Source organism: Tigriopus californicus, chromosome 8 (assembly GCF_007210705.1).
Source record: "Tigriopus californicus strain San Diego chromosome 8, Tcal_SD_v2.1, whole genome shotgun sequence".
NCBI lineage: Eukaryota > Metazoa > Arthropoda > Copepoda > Harpacticoida > Harpacticidae > Tigriopus > Tigriopus californicus.
In genome coordinates, this window is record NC_081447.1 from 13,150,469 (window position 1) to 13,165,784 (window position 15,316).

Genomic DNA, 15,316 nt, shown 5'->3' on the forward strand with positions numbered 1-15,316 from the left:
ACCCTTGAGCCAAAGAGCCAAAACGTCGGGGTTGACTCGGGTGCCAGCTCTATTTCTGAAGAGATGGGTACTGTAATTTCATCCTCACGACCTTGACTTTACCATGCAAAATTGAGTCTTGCCACTTTCTTGGTGCCACACTCCAGTTGTTATGCCGCTTATGAAGTGTACGACTGTACGTACTGCGAACGCTTGGCTTTGAAATCGGGATAAAAATGAGCCTGCCATGTTGGCTGAGAGACAAATTATCTGGCTGCTAAAGAACCTTGGTGTGAGACTTCTTCTCTCGCGTCATCGTCGTCATCATCACCATCATCATCGTTGTAATCAAAACGAGAGGGATTTACATCCGATTGCTCTCCAAGCCCTCCTTCATAGCACACGCACATAACCATCCATGACAGATCTTGGACGAGGAAAAAGGGGTTGCTTCTTCATCTTCCGTCCAGATCAAGCATCCAGCATCCAGCACCTCTAGGGGCGAGACATTGCCGAGTTCTCATCCCGCGAGATTTGGGTCTGGATGCATCCATCTACTCGAATTGAAATCCGAAAATACTCCACATACTACAAGTTGTATGCAGACAAGAGAGGATTCCTGCCTTCTTTTGCGCAATCTCGGCTCACGAAGAACTCATTTCATGAGAGTGATGGGAAATCTTGAACGGAATCTCGGGCGAGAAAGATGATCCTGACGACAAAGATGTTTGGTTGGGCAATGTGGCAGACTCCGAAAATCACAACCTGGAGGGCTCAAATCCTCCTCCCTCAGAAGAGAGTCGTGTGTGGGGGTATTAATTTGAAATGATTCATGGGATCGAAGAACCGAGACTCCATCCAGACCACCGTGAATCGGTTCAGTAAAACCCACCCAGTATCAACCCTCACAAGCTCTTTGACATATTGAAAGTGAAACCCAATACCCGAGCACAAATTTACATATGTCATGTTTTCTCGAGGAGGTGGAAGCAATTCTAATCGTCAAAAGGTTCAATGTCGGAAAAAAGGAAATTACTTTTGATAGTGTCACCGGATGAGTTTTCTTTTTTTGAACATTTCCAGGTAAGAGAACCTCGGTGCAAGATTGACATTTGCTCGTCCCTGCTTGTCTTTGATTCGGATCTCGTGCTTATTGTTCGTGTAAAAGGGCAAAGGCTTGCTTGAGGAGCTGGTGAGATGAGCCTCCTCAGACACTCAAGACAATATGGTTTGTGGGGTTTGAATCATGACCTTCGAAAAGGCGATGGTTATCATTCATCTCCAATCATTGTGTGGTGCGCTTGTCCTTTTAGAAAAAAAGCGCTACAATTTATCGCAGGGATCTTGAAGTGGGTAAAAAGAACCTGGATCGTCTTCCTCTTAGAAAACGTATTAGTGCATCCATTTGGCTAGGTCATCTCATTGGACTTATTTGGCATATCATTCTTGTGCTCACATGTCGGGTGCGAAGGAAGAGCCTCTTCCTTCAACTTGAAGGTTGAGTTTTTCCCTCTTTCGTGATAAAAGAAGAGGCGAAGTTTTTCCTCTTTAGCTAATGGTATGCCATGAATCCCAATTGGACACAAAACCTCTTAGACATATCTTCATGCACATTTCTAAATGAGTCGAAATGCCTCCCCTCCCCTTCACATTCTTTTTGAGAAAACTCTGAAATTGCTCTAAGATTCTGCTCATTGTCATGAATCAAATGAAAGTAGCGCACGTGCTTAGCGCTTAGCTGGAATGGGGTTGATGGAGTTTAGCACACATGCTCGAAGTTCTGCGTTGTATGTAGTGAAGGTAGGTCGCCGCTTGTTGGTTGAAGCTACGTCGTGCACCTCTGGCTTTCATGTCAAGGACAATTCGTTAGACTTGGATAAAGTGGTAACCCTATCCGTAAATCATAGTTACACGGGTGACATTGTACCATGGTAGCCCAACTGAAATCGTTTATAGAAGCTAATTATTCGCCCCCATGGAATGAATGAAAGGCCCCTCGTCTTCAATCGAAAGCGAAAGAAAAGCTCAGCCGACGTTTTGCCATGCCATCAAACAATTAACCAAAGTGCCATCGAGAGTCGTTTCGTTGGCGGGCGGCCTTCACATGGTTCGGCCTATCTCATTGAAGTGGCACTGAATGCGAGGATGCATGTGTCAAAATGAGCGAAATATGGGCACATCGAAACTAAAGAACCCTCGGGTTGATAATCATTACGGGGGACTCTACTTGTTCATCTCGTGAATGCAATCCACACTGCTAGCCTTCAAATCATTTCTCTGAGCAATGTTCTCAAGTCGTAAACCAGGGAGCTAGCTCGCCATTTCTCATTGTTTTCCCCTGAAAAATGGATGCCGTACTAATAGCCGTTAGTTTTTTGCCTCTTCCGGGAAGAGCATGAACACTCTTCCATCCTTTGTAGTATGTAGTACGCACACTACGTGGTCTATGTAGTAGTGGATGTGCAGGGTTGCCATGAAGCTGTTGGGCCAAAAAGACACAAACGACATGTCGTCTTTGAAGTGGCAATGAGGAATGACGATTCTCAAGTAGGACTTGAGATTAGAACGATCAAGGTAATGATGCAAGCCAACTCTTTTTTTCCTACAGAGGCACAGAGCAGGAGTTCTGAATGCCCAAGCGTGTACTACGAGAACACGTCCACATTTCCTCGAGGTTCTCCGAGTTACTTTTTTTACAACATCGCTCTTTCTCTCGCTCATCTTGAACAGAAACTCCGAGCCAAGTTTTGACAATTTCGGTCTCGACTGGTGATGTTGGTTTTTCTGCCATCCTCCTTCTCCTCCATTAGCAACAAAACTAGACCATCCATGCCAGGTGTAATTTTCTACTTAGGTGTGATGCTCTCAGTCTCTCAGTTACTGGGGCTGGAGCACACTTACGGGAAACACTTCAAGATGTCTAATCCCATTTCAATGCCTCTCGAGACCATTTTATGTCCAGGCAAGCATGAAGACAAAGCCTTATCTTCCTCTCTGATGACACTCTGGACAACAAACCACAACGACAGAAACAGAGAGAGAGAGAGAGAGAGAGAGAGAGAGAGAGAGAGAGAGAGAGAAGAGAGAGATGGGATTACATGCAGTGCAATACACACAATGTTAAAATACACTCTGGTCGCGTCATCTTTTGTGTTGATATCCAGGGGGTTAATAGCGATTCTACAGCGCTTTTCAGTCTTTTTGGACCCGTGGTAAAGTTTTTTTTGAAATGACAATTGAAGCCATGTGCGCGTATCTCGGCATTGCCTTCCTTTAGCTTCCATCCACCCATGGGTTCGTCGAGAGCGTCCAGTTTTCGGTGTCCATTCTCCAAATTGGAAGCGGAAAACAATGTACACGTACGTAACAGGATTGGGGTTTAGGTTCTAAGAATGCTCTTCACTGTTTTCTCCGCCCGTCTGTTATTTTTTTCGGTCAGATCTGGAGTTATGGAAAAATGATCGTTCAAGGCCGAAAACCCAACGAACCATGGAGCTAGCCAGGCCTGTCTAGCTTAGGGATGGGTTGGGTTATCTCTGGAAGTTGTTGTTGTGTGTTCACGTTCGAGATCGAAGCCTAATGACGAGTGCCTTTTGAACTGGAAGAACCAGGAATTGTTCCGTGAAATTGAGTAAACGAGTGAAATCCCGACCAGAAGAAACCAGAGGGAAAAAAGGGCTCTTTTCACGCATCTTGGCTCGCATTTGGTTGTGCTTGGCTAGCGATTCTTCTTAAGATGACGGAGGAATCATTTATCTTCTCTGTATATTTGGTTTCCCTCGGATTCTACTATTTCACTTAACAAAGAGGATGATGATGTGAAGGAAAGAACTAGTGTCGATTCGAGAAGCCAACGTCAGTGACATGTGTTCCCAGTGTTCCCGTGAGCTCCGTCCCTCTCTCAAGGGGTTTCCGGGCGAGACTCTCGCGTGTGCACCACGGACTTTGATCGCCGTTGGAGCCATTGTGCCGCATGCGGGCACCCGCTTGGCTCTTTTCATGTGGGGATATTTCCCCAGTGGCTCACATTCACTTGGAATTTAAATCCCACATATTCGCTCCATTTTCACAATCCCCCACCGACCGCAGTCGCTCTCGTTCCTTTCTCTCTCTATCTCCTCGATGATTTGGATGTAAAGTCGGAAGTTGGAGGAGCCCATTCTCACACACAAGCGTCCCAAAGAGGGAAGGATTCTCTTTGGAAAAGTTGTTGCTTCGAAGCGTTTCAAATGTAGTAATTCCCTCCTTGAACAAGATTAACCGCTCACTCCAACTCCAGATGGAACGGACCCGTCTCAAAATGGAACAATGGAAAACTTTCCCACCAGCGGTTTTTGAGCCAAGCAAGCAACAAATTGCGGAACATGAATATTTACGGTTATGTTCCGTTGAACCGTGCCTCACTGACTGGGTCTTCTTTTTGTTCCTTGAATTTACGGCTCTCGTTCTATGGATCTATTATGTTTAGCTGGTTTGGTAAATATGCAGATAAGAGAATTGCACTTCGCCTCACCCTAAAAGCAATGGCATTTGCATCCAACTTTTGGGTACAGCATCATTTACGCACTCACAGGCACGTGTACACGGAGTAAAGCTATTCACCGCCAAGCCACAATTGGAAGCTTTGCCACGAATTTTGTGGTGTTTGAAATGGACCAATCTTTCCGTGGTAGTCGACAAATTCATACCGTGTGCATTTACTTTGTCGTAGAATGTGATACCATGAAGCTGGGTAAAACCGTAGCATCTTGTACATAAATATGCTTCACTCTGCCGTTTTGATATCAACCATGCTATATTCGTTTCGGATCAAGCACCATATTCATCCACTGTGTAATGGCTTTTGCTATCGTAATAGTTATTACTATTGTTACAACTGATCCTTCTTATTGCTTAAGTAAGACATTTGGTCGAAGCTGACAGCATTGACTTAGGTATGAAAGGTATCTTACACTTATCTTTGAATATCCCGTCAGAAAAGTAGGAAAGGCGGTGGTAATCTAAAAGAGGAGCTGACAGCATCGACTTCACTTTCAAAGTTATCTTAACCTTATCTTGGAATATCGCTTCAAAGCAGTAGAGAAAAACGGTAATTCAAAAAAAGGAGCTGGGTGTATGCGTAAATAGACTTGACCGATCCATATTATTGGCCAACATTTAACTGGTCTGACTCGATTTCTAGGTTCATAATTGCTTGCAATAGCATAGCTTCTGGACACAAAGGAGATGCATGACCTTTCCTCCCTTGATCAAGCTCGAGCCATGGCCGGGTTCTAAACTCAATTTACGATAGCTTGGAATTCGCAACGATCCCGCCGATCCAGTCAATGTGAGTCTAATTCCATTGAAACGCTTGTCAAACGCCCTCTCACCTCAAATGCCACAATCATATGGCGTATCGTCCTGGTGGCTTATTCGTCCGCATATTCTCAAGGCCGCCAATACCAATCATCATCATCAGGATCTTCTTCCCCGATGCAGTCTTATAGTGCAATTTGACATTTGCAGAGCAATTAAAGCTCCCCTTCGGCGACGCTCGTCGGGAAGTGAATGCTACGTACTAGTTAGGGGAGTGCATTCATATGCGGGTTAAGAAGGAAGTGCGGTGCATACCGATGAGCTAAACGATTGCTTCCATGTATGTGTTAGGTAACCCATTATGACCTTGCACCTCAGTGAACTGTTGCTGGAGTCCTGCCTCGCTCCAATCTTTTCTACCCTTGTAGTCAGTCGTCTTATGAGGCGCCTCTTGAGGGGGTTAATGTCAATATCCTGGACAATAGTCGAACTGAATCGGATTGTATCATTTCCCGTCACGCCAAAATGCAAATTGTTGTGCTTGTCGTGAATGAAACGTCAGTTGGCTTTTGAGTCTTGCCAATCAGGGTTGGCTGCACATCCGTGAATCGAGAGGATGGTATTTCATCCCAAGGTGGGATTTGAACTTTGAAGTTCGCAAGGAAAAAGTGGGCCTCGATCATTTTGAATATGTAACTCAAGGTCAACTGGCAGTTCTATCTCGACTTGGATGAATAGAAATAGGAATGCCAGAGAAACTCGCCAAACAGACGAACCAGCAGAGGGAAGGAAGGAGTAAATGAATAGTACCAATAATGGTCCGCGGTCGTGTATGTAGCTGTGGTGTACTGCACATCATTCATTTTCACCACCAACACTCCGCCGAGCTGTATTGCTTCGCTAGCTTCTTTTTTCTTTTCTTTGTCTTCCTCATCTATCTGTTCGACTATGTGTTCCTCAAAGAAGAAAATGGTGAACCTTAGCTTGATAAGAAATGGATATTGGAAGGATTTAGGGGCTCGTTCTTGCCTTGGCCCCTGGACTGGTTTTCTAGTTTCTACTGTGTGTAGTGGTGCACTTTGCTGTATTAGAATCGGTCTAAGAGTTTCAGATTCATTCCATCTTCGAGTTGAGTGGTGTGTTTAAGACAGAGCTCTTGAAAAATTATCCGAGAGAGCAATTTCTCTCTTTCTCTCTCTCTCTCTTCCCACTCTCTGTATTCTTTCTTTCTTTCTTCCATTGCCTATCCTGAAAGAAGGGCTGAATGACTTGTACATTTTCCAAACCGCAAATTTCTTCCTTCCTTCCTTCCTTCCTCTTTTTCAACTCGATTCTACTTTTGCTCTTATTTCCTTTGTGATCTTTATTTTTGGCTGAGGCTCAGATCTTGGCAGAGTGATCCAAAAGCTAATTTATTTTGAGGCAAGTCAATGTTTGCATCTTCATTACCGGTGCTTCGATACTGGAAATCCTCCCCAAAAGCACACTATGTACTCTTCTCAATGCATGTTGTTGGCAAAATAACTTCCCTCATCTACGGTATGTGCTACATACGTACAATACATGGCCACTCTTGTACTGCAATGTTGTATTGCTGCTTGAATGGGGATCCCTTTAATCCCATAATCTTGTGGTAATGCTTGTTAAGGTTTTGATTACAAAAGGTAATGCAATTCATCCTCAATCCCTTGACCTAATCTTTTTTTTCTGCCTCAAGGATGGCAATCCCACATGCGAAGGCTATTCATCCTACTTTGTATCTGAGCATTGACACCCTGTTTCATCTCTGAAACATGTGCCATAAAATAGGAGTGTGATCTGGCCAGACGGCAAGACTTAGTAATGTGGACTCGTGGTTGATCTTGGGCTTTATCCGTACCTTCAAGAGCGTGACGCTCGAAATAATGTAGTATACACTATACAGTACTGTAGGTACAATGCACATGTTTGGTCTTGCGTGTTCGACGAAGACAATCCTTTGAAAAATCCTAGACTCCGTACCACCCTCAAGTCTTGTGTGAAAAAACGACGGGGACCATTAATTGTACTGGCAAAAAGAACTAGCTTCTGTGTGTGGCTGCCATATTGTGGGCGGTCATAAATCTTGAGATGGTAATTTCATTGGATTAAACCCGCATATCTGACGCCACACAAATCCGAATTTGTCGCAAGTTTTTGCATCCTGCTGTGTTCCTTGGAAAGGAGCTCGTAATCAAATCATCAAATTCCGAGAGAGAATCGAAAGCCCCAAGGAGAATATGCACTCAAATCCGGGTCTTGCGTGTTCGTGGCTACCTAAATGCGTGCCGATTGCGATTTGGTGAGAAGTTCGAGGTTTGACTGGGTTTTCTTTAGCTTTATGGCAAAACTTCCCTTCCCACCTTCACTCCCTTCCTCGCATCTCAGCTCTCTTCTCTGGTCTTGTTTTCCACTTCTGATTCCTCCAGGAGACTTTTCCAGGCCTGGCTAATCAGTGACAATTCTTTCAAAGTGCCTCAACTTTACAACACATTTTTGTCCAAATCATCTGAGTTCGAATTCCCCGCCAATCTCGAATGCTTTCAAGACGTCATTTGCTACAGCTGTTCCGTAGGTATTGTTCGTTCCTTTTTGGGCAACGGTGGGTTTCCCGCTCAAATCAAAGGCCGGCCGCCTCGGTCAGTGAGAAATTTCGATTCCGATATTTTTCTCATTCTTTTGGTGGAGCCCATCGGCTATTCTTTACAAACGTTGACTTTCCAAGAGGGACATTTTGCCCCACATCGGCCCTTTTCTCACACTCTTCCATCTTCTGACTTGTGAGTGGGGAAGACGGAAGCAACCAAAATATTATTATCGATCTTTCCTCTCTGCTTTGTGGCTTTTCTCCCCGACGCTAACCAAGGGATCTTAGAATGGCCTTCTTCTCACTGCTAATCCGGGATTTGTCCTAATTTCCACGGCGAAACGAAGATTTCAAGCGGAAACTTGTCGTCTTCATCTTGCTCTTTTTCTTTCACTTCACTCATACGAACTTGAAGCAATTGGCCTTAATCATAAGGGAGACGAAGGCCGGGCTCTCTCACGTCTCGCCTAATATGAATATCATTTCTGAGCTTTTCCCATGGCTAGCCTCCAATGGGACCAATAAAAAGTCCACAAATTACATTCTGCAACTCGACTCACACCAGTCGTCCCGCTCGAAGCGTGTCAGGAGATATCCTTGCTTCACCTGGTGGCACTTGGATTAATTGTTCCCAAATTGGAACATGGTGGGAATGATGACATTCCTAAAGATTCATTCCTCTCCTGGTATTTTGAATTCATGCTTTTTTTTGAGAGCTCCCTGGCACGTGAGAGATCCCCACTCATTCCAGGAATGTTTGTGGGCGACATGAGGTTATTTATTTCCACCCATTTGTATTTGAGGACAGTTTTATTGCATTCGTTAAATGACGGAAATTAAGTGAGTGCTCTCGTCGTTTGAATCTGAGAAGTTCGAACTCGCTTCCCACGAGTTCACTTCTAATCTGCAAACTTGAGGGCCAAGACGGAAAAAACTACCTAGAAGCCGAAAAGACTTCATCGACTTCGAGCGAGCCGCGCCCTTCCATTAGAGATCTAATCCGCCATTATGCCATCCTCTCTCATTGAGCACCTCGGTTTGTGCTTGACAGGATATACTATGAAAAATTCGCTTACGATCCCCAACGTTTGAAGTCAAGTCAAGCCAGCTCAATCATGATCATTACATAGTTTATGAATGACCGCTGATCATCAAGTATTTATACAGGATCATCATCTGATCTGTCCAAGTTGGATGAGAAATTGTCTCGGATTTTGGACGGAGTGCTTTACCAAATGTGAACAAGCTCGAGAATGTAGTAAGTGGCTGAGGTTCAGATACATTTCGAGGAGATTGAGGATTGACTTCTCTCATGGAAACTGACATGTCTGCTTGCTTGGACAGCGTTGACAAGCGGGGGAAATTAGATTAGAATGCAATCAATAAGTAAGCTCTCTTCTCATCATTGGCCTTACGTTTACGAAAGAGAGGAAATAAATAACTCTGACAATCCTCTTAGCAAAGACGAAGGAGTGCTCCCAAGTCCCAAGCTTTATCTTGTCCCATCCCCCCCCCCACGAGGCCAACTTTTGTTATACTCTGTGACTGCAAAGTTCTTGTCCTTGGACATAACTACAATAGTTCAAGTATGACTCAAGCGATGTATTTTGTTTGATCAGGTACATGGGTGTAGATCTGTTCCACTGTTTAACTAAATATGGTAAAAAATCGAAGCCATCAACCTTTATGACAAAGTATGGTTTTCTTCATAGCTTTGTCAGGGTGTTTGATTTGAATTGTTACATAGGCTTTGGTACATATTATTGTAATCTACTTTTAGGGATTGACAGGCTAGTATTTTTTCTCCCGATACAAAAAATGCCTGTTATTTTCACCTAGAGTTTCTTGCTTTTGGTAGTGTGAAGTAGGGACATATTGAAAATAGATTGTTCCATGGAAGATGAAACTGATGCTCCATTTTCACTGCAGTTAGAAACTGCCAGATCTTAGCGAATGAAAAAAGCTTTAATTGTTGAATATGATCTGTACATCTTTGAAGATGTTAACCTTGGCTCTTGATGTGAAACTACCCATCTATTCGAAAAAGACATATTGACAAGCTCCTTCGATGGGGATTATGACTTTTGGGTCACAGTGCAGTAACATAGTACAAGAGAAATCCGATGATGTCATTGATATCCATCTATTATTTTTTCCACTTTTTTCAACTAGAGCTATACTCGGCCGACTTCTAATCTATCATTCATTTCCTCGGATCAAATACGCCGTTTTTGACCTGTGTACTTCAGAAAGCAAGGCCTCGATATTGATCCAGTATGGGGACAGAAAGGACTTCTTGGCCTTTTGGTAAAGATCCAGATGAGCCGAGAGCCTTTTGTAAATGGAGAATGAGGATGCTTCTCAACCATGACACATCAGTATGTTAATGATATACAAATACTCTAAGCCACTTTGAATACTAAAGAGGAAGTGCCTTCTCGATTTCTTGTCGGTGTGTTACGCGTACTATGTAGTGTACACCTACCACGTGCTTGCTCAGGGGCCACTCTTGAGTCTTGAGCATAGGAAGATTTCCTTTCTCCTGTTATTGAAGCTTTCGAGAGTTCTCCTCATCTAGGTACGTAGACATTAACTCAGTTTTTCGCCTCATGGTATTCAGTACTGTACCAGTTAGTCAGGCTTGCACTACTTGAACGCGTGTTTGGAGGCTTTCCATCACTTGGTTTGCTCACCCGTGGTTCGTAATCATGAACATTTCGGTCCACGTTCCTCGGAGACGCAGTGGATTTAGTGTTATACATTTTCGATACCCATAACCCACTGAGGCAGGTTTTTGGAACGAGCGGTGAAGGACTCGAATACGCACTATGCGGCCTTGATCCTCGAGATTGAAACTCGTAGCAACCTTATAGGAAATGAAGTTCTTTGGTGCGTTCGAAATTTTCAATATCCCTCCGGGTATGTTTTCGGCTCATCTTATGGTCTGGATATAGTTCCTGTCGTCAACATGGCGAGCGATCGACCCTAAGATCCGACCTCAAATTGGTTCTGTCAATTGCACCCGTTGTCAACCTAACTGTCCATGTACTACACATACAACGTAATCCAAAAAAACGAGCACCGACGGATTGGTCCTTTCAAGACTTCATCCATATAAAAGGGTTGAATTTCTCAGACAAGTTGATCATTGGCAATTTCAATTTGCTATGACGAACTGAATGGAATGATTCCTTGAGCCAGATTGTCATACTGAACTCTCTATTATAGTGAGAGGTGAGATTACGACCAGAAATGAAGTGCAAGATCCTTCCGACATCGCCCCATAAATATGTATGAGATTGCCCTGTATCTGTCATTCCCATGGTGAACAAAAGGTGTTGGAAGAGTCAAATTTTGGAAGAGGGCTCTCAAAATGAGGTAATAACTATGTGAGAGATGGCTGCCACACAACTGGGCATGGTCTGGATGGAACCTTCCTTCCTTACACTTTCAACTCTCATTGACACATCTTGTCAAAGACGAATCAATCTTCATTTACCTTTGAACGTCGCGAGGAAAACCCACTTTTCCAATTACAGTTTCAGCGTGGCATTTCCACTCCCAGAATTTTGGAATTGAAAATGTTCCACCATTTCTCCTCAAGGACTGAAGTGTCCTTTGTTCAAGTATGGTGGTACATATTTGGATGGGATAGAATGGGGATTAGATTAACCTCAAACAATGTCGCATTCCAAAGAGTTCCCTTCCCCCTCTTTGAATATTTTCAAAGGAAAAGAATCGAGAATTTTCGTACCCTGCTGGCGAAAGAGCTTTGGGCTCCTTTGAAAAATTGATTTTATGGTTTTCTCTTGGTTATTTTCAGGTATGTACTAACATGGATCCTAGAAATCAACTAGGAGCTCCCCAAAGAGATCAAGAGGGATTACCGTTAATAATAGAAAGGAACCCGTGCCAAGGGGAATGAAGTTGGATCAGAGTTGAGGTTAGCCAAAGATTTGTGTCATTCCCCCTCTTCCTTCCCTCTCCAAGTCCAGAATGAGCAGCATCAAAATCAAAGCCAGATTTCCCGGCCAGAGTTGAGTTCAAGTCAATGATTTGCTCCGGAAAGCATTATACGTTAAGAGCATGGGGATGAGTTATGGCCATTTTTAACAGTCTCAGCTCATATTTCATCAATATTTTTCTTGTCCTGGAGTCCCAGCAAACTGGTTCAGACTCAAGAACAGACCAAGGTGCCTCCGCTCTTTCACATTACCTCGAGGAATGAAAGAACTATTGCAAAGTTTTACACAAAAGAACTCGGGGATGGCTGGATTTCTAAATTAGGGGGGTCACTGAAAATTTGAAACGCTCTCAGTTGGAGGTCAATGTGTGAATGGTCTTGTCTAGCCGAATGTTAAACAAGATGTTGAACGATGACTGAAAATGGAAACATGGAAAAAGTTGCCCTTGTCTGGCACACATGTCCAACGCCAATGAAAAGCAGATCACATACGGAAATGCAATGTGAGCCATGGGTGAACTTTTGTGGTCTTATATGCCATCTCCGTCTGTGGCATCCATGCTTGAAACAAAGTTACTTTTGGTATAAATCATCTCCGAACTTTCCCTTTTCTACACCAGATTGAGCACTAGCAAAAACTGTCGGGACCCGTTTGAGGTCGATTAATCCGTGTACCATGCTTTCACAAGGAGGAAATTTTGTCTGCGGCCCCCCTCTTGATTGTTCCTTTTCCTTGGGTTTCCCCAGATTGGGTCGTAGAATTCAGGAAATTTCCAAAGTGCCTGGTGAGTGAGGTGAGGTGGAAGGACTAGTGTTCTCGATGAAAGTAACTCCACTCATGCTGAAATTGAGAGGATATTTCGCCAATGAAATCCACTGAAGCTCAGTCTGGGACGCAAGGGGACTAGGATAAGGAGCCAAAGAGAGAAGACTTACACCTCATATAATTTGGAAGGAAAACTTGATGGGCCTTGAACTTTTCTCTCCCACGGGAAGGCAACAAATGGTCATAATTTTGTTATGCGAGGTGGCCCTTATGGGCATTTTTGTCAAAAAGTTGCGTGTGAGTGCTCGAAAGGAATATAGCTCAGAGGAAAGATAGTTTACTAATTTGCAAGACTTAACTTTATCCTGTCTTGGGCGCACATTAAGACCTAGAACTAGATATTGTGACGAAAAGAGGCTTCGATTCTGATGATCCTCAATGGCTTTGGTCAAGAGCTCCATGTTGGAAGCTTCTTTTGGCATCCAATTACTTAATCAAATATTGACGGGCTTTGGGGGAAACATGTTTTTAGATAAGTTAGAAGTTTCGATGGGCAAACATGGCTGTGCTTTAGTTTCGAAATGAGTTGGACCAAGCCTACCCATATGTTCCCAATAAAGAGTGGAAGCTCATAAATCCTTGGCTCATGTGCATGGAGTTCATTCATCTGGGCGTTAAATATACGGTAAGGCTTTCCCAAGCCCAGATTTGTGAGCAAACATTGACGGATGAGCCCGGGTAAGGAGGCCGCGATGTTGGTTAGCCAAATGGCCAAAATGGGATAGGAAAACAACCACTTGAAGATTTGGAAAGTAAGAACAATATTTGCTGAGAGGATAAGGTCTCAGGAGACGTGAAGGAGATTTACCTCCGCTCTCATCGGTCAGATGGTATCTCGAACCGAGCTCAATAGGTTTAAGCGATATGGGAGATATATCCGATTTTTTGCACTCCCCCTCGTTCTTTTCTCGTAATGAACATGTTCAGTCAAGACTAGACAGATTTATTGGCAGGCTTGACTCCTTTTCTTGGTCACTCCATTTTCAGGGGGGGCCAAGTGTTCCTCTTGATTTAGCACAAAGCGCTTGTGTGGTACCAAAAGTGAAGCCTGAGCATGAGAGCCCCACAATAGTCCTGAAATAGAATTCCAAGACAGACCGAGGCTGGTGGTTAAGGGGGCCAGGGTCGGTCTTGGAATGGATGTTGCACGAGAGAGTGATACTCGTACGTACGTACGTAGGCACGAACGAATGTGGGCGCCTGTGGAATCCACGTAAATGAGATTATTGTCCTCGCGTGGATGTCAAAAGCCAAGTGAGGTCGTCGAGCTAAATTGAATCTCTTCCCATCAAAAGGCTCGTCTTGAGCTTGGCTCACTCTCGCTGTCACTGGGTGGAAGCAGCTCATTTCTCTCCTTCGCCAGAAGATAGATAGATAGGAACGAGTAGGGTCTCTGACTGGCATGAAAAGAGACGAAATCTGGTGGCTCTTCACCACGGTTCCAGAGAATTCCGTGCCCTAAATGCGTTCCAAGCTCACTTGGAGGTCTGTTAATGGGGGATATTAGATCCGAGATAAGACCAGCGGTTTTTTTAAGGCAAGTGAATCCAAAGAAATGGACGACGAGAGCTCGAAGCGATCTTTCTAAGCGATGATGCTCCACTCTCTCTCTCTGTCTCTCTCTCAAAAAGAGATCACCACCTAAAAGCTTTCTAACTTTTCCTTGATGACTTCATGTGTAGCTCCTCACATCACCCGAGCGACGTACGAGTGAGTGAGTGAATGAGTGAGTGAGAGTGAGTGAGTGAGTGAGTCAAGTTAAGTCGGCTTTCTTGGCGCTTGGGGAGTGCAACTTGTCGGAGTAGGTCTTCATTTTTTCAAAGTTTGTGGCTTAGGGTGGGAAGGCCATCTGAAAGATTAATTTCCAGCTCCTTTCATGGGCTTAACGAGCTTCTGTTGCTTCTTTAATGAACACTAATTAAATGCCAGTTCTTGCTAGTATCGGCTGGAGAACGAAAAATCCCGACAGATATTTGGTAACAATTTGCCCATTTCTGCTCACGCTCATCGTGATCGCTCTCTTTGAGGGAAATTGTCCTCGGAGACACACACACACACACCCTCGTTCACTCGCTTACAGCCTCGAGGATGAGCTCTTTCTTGTCGTTATTCATCAGAGAAAAGTAATTAAAGTTTGCCGGGAAATGACAACACGGACAGGCAAGGTGTGGAATGATTGAGCGAAAATGCAGTGCTACAGACAAATATGACGAAAGCAGGGCGAAAACAAAATGCTTCGGGGGAAAAACATGTCTCTTTGAGGGTGTCAAATGCATACCTTGACATCCAAGCCCAACGACGTGCTGGGAGATATCGATAACGACCATTACTTTTGGCCCACCATCCATATGGGCACGATTGGGCAGCTCTGCCAAAAAAGGTCCATGAGTGTGCCAAAGACCAGCGAGCAGCCGTACAATTTGCTGGAGCCTCATTTTCTTGGCTGATTCACTGAAAGTAAACGTAATTTTCTCTTATGCAAAAAACGTAGTCCTTGACAGAGTTGCTTCAACAGTGGATCAGTGGAAGGGAATATTTCTCGTCGATGAGGTGACTGCGTCTTGTTTTTTGGGCCAAACAGATTGTGGATGGCATTTTTTCCCCAATATATTGGTCTCGGACAGGTTTGAGGCCGGTTTGTGTT

General features: G+C 44.1%; 1 protein-coding gene across 1 annotated transcript in view; it reads left to right on the plus strand.

Moving 5' to 3' along the window:
• LOC131885873 (KH domain-containing, RNA-binding, signal transduction-associated protein 2-like) overlaps nucleotides 1–15,316 on the plus strand; it is a gene marked incomplete in the record, with an annotated part of 30,079 nt that overhangs the window by 13,083 nt on the left and 1,680 nt on the right.